General features: G+C 42.3%; 1 protein-coding gene across 1 annotated transcript in view; it reads right to left on the reverse strand.

The window, feature by feature from the left end:
• Cep290 (centrosomal protein 290kDa) overlaps nucleotides 1-5,257 on the reverse strand; it is a 77,668-nt gene that overhangs the window by 44,086 nt on the left and 28,325 nt on the right. The window lies entirely within an intron of this gene.

A 5,257-nucleotide genomic window follows, 5' to 3' on the forward strand; every position in this document is an offset into this window, starting at 1 on the left:
TATATATATATATATATATATATATGATAGCACCTAACACCCATTTTTGCTTCTGTATGAATTGCTTTGTGCTAGATGGTTGTATGGTTTTTGTATGATTTTAACTGGCTGGTTTTAGTTACTCAGTAGTGGAATGTCAGCCTGGGAGCCTAGAGTTGCTTAGTAAAAGACTTCAAAGGGTTTACAGCCCTGACTAATGGGGCAAAGTCCTCAGAATTATCCCCACAGCTACAAAGCCCCTCCTGAAGGCCGAGGCAGTAAGGCCCTAGGGAAGAAATATAATGTTTTAAGAAATCTAAGCAACTCCATTTTTGTTTAACACTCCATCTCAGTTCTGCAACTTGACTCGTGATCCATTTTAGCCCCAATGCTAGGAATTTATGACAAAAAGCCATGCACAATTCTTGGAGCCATAGATGGGCGTTTGCTTAAGTCAGGTGTTAGCCCCCAAGTGGTGTTGCTCCCCACCCACCGAGGACTAAGAGTTTCTAACCAACCCATTCTTCAGAGCCCGGGGCAAGACATGCCATGTATTCTGTTGGTCTGGGTGTGACTCGTAACCTTTTCCGGTCAAGCTATGGACCAAGGACATTTTTTCTGTAAAGATTGACCAATCATTATTTGCCCAGTTTAGCTTACTTTAAATGTAAATGTTAACCAATCATGTAATTTCTTATGTAAAAGTTCCTTAAAGTTGTTTGTTCAATACTATAAAAACTGCACTGATTCTATGCTCAGGGCCTCTTAGCGTCACCAGTTACCATGTGTGCGGAGGACCAAGCTCGCGCTTGCAATAAACCGGCTCTTTGTTCCTTACATTGATCATGGTCTCTGGTGGTCTTCTGGGGGTCCCCGAATTTCGGTATAACAGCTTGGGGGCTCGTCCGGGATGCCCCCCAAGCCCACCCAGATGCCTGATCAGAGAGCCGAAGGAACCGATCGGTGAGTTTTTGGTGGCGCCACTTTCACATTTCAGGAATGGTGAAAGCCTGCAGGTATGGTCTTGGGGCTGGCAGAGAGTCTTGGCGGACACACTATAAGACTGCCAGCGGGGCCAGTGGGAGACGTCCCCTGGACCCCTGGGTGGGCTGTCCTCGAGATTGGGTAGAGGGGATTCAAGTCTCCGTGATTGGCCGATTCTCTCTGGTTGGAAGCCCTTCTGGGCAGACTGACCAGCAGTCTGACACGCTTGCTGTTTGTCTTGAGTGTGCATATATGTCTTCTGTTAACTCTAATTTGAATCTTAGACACGCAGCCCTGGGGCCAGTGGATGAGGGGCTTACTGATCCCCTAGACCGGAGAAACAGCATGCATTTCCCGCTTAATTGCCCCATCCACCTTTTTTGGAATTCCAGGAGTGCCCGGACCAGATCGCGCCCCCGCCCCCCGCCCCCCAGAGAAAGCGTGACCAAGTGCGTGTACATTCCCAATCCCCGTATGCGGCATGTGTGTGTGTAATTTTAACTTCTTTTTCTTTCTTATCTCAGTTTTATTAATTTGGACACTCCTTGTTGCAGAGATAGGGCGAGCAAGCAAGCTTACTCCTCTCAACCTCCTGCTTGGTCATTTCAAAGAGGTAAAAGAGAGGGGGTATAATTTGAATATAATTGGAAATCTCAGAAGAATCTAAAAAAAAAAATTCTCTGGAATGAGTAGAGGGGGTTTGAGTCCCCTGGTAAGTGGTGAGATGTCGCCCCATTCACTGAGACCTGATTTTGTCTTTGTGGCCACTTGTTTGTATTGTTTACTTTAGTGTGTGTATTTGTTTTATGTTTTCTGAGGTAGGAAAGTTTTGGGTGAGTGTGGCAGGCTCACTCAGCAGACTCATTCAGCTTACTGAATGGGAGCAGCACAGAGTTCTGGTAGGGATAAACTGGGTCCCATTAGTCCCCAACTCAGCCTTTGGTTGTTGTCTAGTTCTGTTTTAGAATTGGTACCAGTTTTAAATGTGGATCCTTGGTTTTTGTGTTTATCTGTGTTTTTGTTATTTATTTGAACATCTCTGGGGGAATAAAAGTTTCAGCCCCCCACTGGGCTTGGTCACAAAACTGCTAAGTCCCCCCCTTGTGTTACAGCAGCCAAGAGGCAGGCATGGACAAGCCTCAGGCTGCACCTTCTCCTAGTGGAGGCTGCTGGAGGAGAGGCGAGGGTGTAGAAGGCTGTGTGCCTGGTTTGGGCTTTTCAGTTAGTTCTGTCTAAAATTGGGTAAAAAAAATAAATAAATCAGGCCAGTTTAGTTTTAGGTGACTCCCTCCCTCAGCCCTCCTCCAACTCAGAAGAGATTCAAAAGACTAATTAGTGAATTGCCTTGCTAACAAGCAAGCTCTGGGAAAATGAAGCCCAACAAAGATACCTAGTTTAAAAGAAATACTGTCTTAAATTTTTGTTTAAAACCTTTAGAAAGTGTACATACAACTGATTTTGATTTTTGCACGCTTTAAGATGTGTGTGAGTGTTTTGTGTGTGTTTGTGAACATGTTCAAAGATAAGAATTGTCAGCATGCTGTAACAATTGGGTGAGTTTAAATTTAAAATTCAAAAGATTATGAGGTTTGGACATTACCAAAAATTTTAAAGAATCTTCATAGTGTTTTAAATGACTTTTTAAAGGTTCTTTAACTCGAAAAATAGAAAATCTGGTATTTTAAAAATTAATATTTTAAAATGCATAAGACTGTTTATACTGTAATCAAGTCATCTGGCTTAACAAAAATGCGTTGGCAGTTTGGGATTTAATTCCCTTGGCTAAAATTTGGGGATAAATATTAGAAATTTAAATGTAAAGGTTAGTTTAACACTGTCAAAGATGTTACCTGTTCTGTCTGTCTAAAACTGTATATTTCACTCGAGAACCAAGAGAAGAGACAGGGGGAAAAACTTAGAAGCCAACAGAAGACCTATCTTTAGGGGTAAGGGGTGAACAAGCAGAAGTGCAGTTCAGCTGGTCATGCATGGTGGGACAGGCCCTGGGAGGAGTCCGTGCATGGTGAAAGAAGCCAAGCTGGCACAAACGCAGTTCATCTAACCCTAAAGAGTCAGATTGGGTGTGTGCCTATTCCATAGGAGGGGCCAAGTGGCCCATCGTTGTTCTGTCTCTTTTTCCTGCAGGTAGACACTGAAAACATGACGGTTAAAATGAGTGATGTGATGATCTGATTAGTATTGCTAAAGCAACTTCCCCTTGGATGTGTTAACATTAAAATTACGAAGCCCTTAAAAAGAGGGTTAAAAAGTTATTTGTATAATGTGACTTTCTTTTAATGTTTTACAATTAGGATGTTTTTAAAAGTCATAAAGACGCTAAGTCTAGCTTTTTGGTTCAGTTATGATGATTGTTATTTTTGCATTAAGGAAAAATTGTCATTTGAGTTTAAAAATTTTATGTGTATCTGTTTTAAAACAAGCAGCCAAGAGACAATGAGTGACACTTGGCCTCAAGATTTTAGGGGATTTTTTAAAATGCAACTAAAAACTAAAGTATACAATATTAAAAAGAAGATTAAAGGAGACTTAAAAAAATAGGGAATGGATTTTTGGATATAAAGTTTAAGAGTAAAATTGTTCTTAATATTTGCCTCAAAGTGCACAAAGGAAAAATTAGGATTACCAAAAGAATTGCTATTCTAGTTTGCTCTTATAGGTTTTTTTTTTTTTTAACAGTTTCCAGCAGAGTCCAGAGCAAAGCTCAGAGGATTCTTACAAGTTTGTCAGATGTAACTTTGACTCTTAATAAGTTTCAGGTAAGTGCATGCTTAAAAGCTACTTCTATGTTGACCACCTTGTTGCTTTTAATTGGAGTAAGTGGCCTTTTATAAGACTCATTGATCTGGTTCAAAGCCAGCCCGGGCAGAAAAAGGTCCCTGTGAGACTGTCACCTCTACTCAGCCAGCAGCGTGCTGAAAGAGCAAGCAGAGATGCTTTGGGACTCAAAGTGGCAGAGTGCTAGCCTTGAGCTGTAGAGCTGAGGGACAGTGCTCAGGCCCCGAGTTCGAGTCCAGCAACCAGCTAAAGGGAAATGCCAATGAGGCATTTATCCCAGTGTGGAGAAGACACTCCTGGGACGAAAGCAATGGAGGAGCATCCAGAGGCAGTAAGCCACTGCTTGGATGGCAGAAATGTCAGATCCTAGAGTCATTTGTGCGTGGCCCTTCAAAACTGGTCAGAGCCGGGAGGTCATAGGAAGATATAGTTTGGAAGCATGCCTAATGTTCATGACTACCTTGTAAGGGACAGGAACTTGCCAGTCCTCTGTGATAGTAAAAAGCTAAAGTTATAAAATGTGGGGGACAGTTTAAATCTTAACCCCTTTATGTGCCAAAAGCTCTAATTGGCAGTAACTTTTGAGCTGACACCAGCTACATGAAATTCATCTTCTCAGGAAAAAGTCTGTAAACCTGAGAGTGTGTTTCTATTGATATCTGTCTAAAGGCCTGCATCCAGAAAGATGCTTTTGCAAACCGGAGTGCTAAACAAGCTATACTGCTGTAGCTGGAGAAAACGTCTGTGCAGTTGTCAAAATATTGTTCTTAATGACATCTAAACCTGATGGCCTCTTTGTAAAATAGGCTAAGGTTATAGGTTCCTGGCTAGGTAGGATCAACACCCCTGAAGTCAGCTTGAAGAAGTTACAGAAGATGGACCTTCGCCCATCAACCCCCTTTTAAGATCATGAGTCCAGAGTCAAATTTGGAAAAATGAGGCAAAATAATTTTTTTTAGAAAAAGGCATAAAGAACAGTGTTAACAGTTGCAGGTGTGCAAGTGTGGAGACTGCATCTGTCAGAGATGGTTACAAGACTAAGCCTTCTGTGTCTATTTACAAAAATATCTGGTTAGTAAAAAAAGTTATTTTGGTAAATTGTCCTGGGCTATTGTCTAAATGTTCTTAAAAACCAACGGGGCCACAGCCTGCCAAACCTATGTATTACTTGCATCCTTAACCAGTCTGTGTAGGAATTTTCAGCCCAGGGCGAGGTATGACAGACCCTTGGAGCCGCTAAGACCCTGCTGCTGCTGCTGTACACCTTAATGGGTAGAGTTCAATGATGGCCTGACAGTCACCTGGAGGAACTCCTGCCTGATTCCATCACCTGAGTCTGCTTCCTGGTTGAAAGCTGCTAAATCTAAGATCTTGTGGGACATTCTTTTGGGTGATATCCAGAAACCCTCTCTAATCCCACAGTGGATATTGGGGACAAGGATATCACTGGCTTGCTTGCCTTAGGCACTTCAGTGCATAGTGACTGGAAATCCACTCT

Source organism: Dipodomys ordii, unplaced genomic scaffold (genome assembly GCF_000151885.1).
Source record: "Dipodomys ordii isolate 6190 unplaced genomic scaffold, Dord_2.0 Scaffold3, whole genome shotgun sequence".
Taxonomy (NCBI): Eukaryota; Metazoa; Chordata; class Mammalia; order Rodentia; family Heteromyidae; genus Dipodomys; species Dipodomys ordii.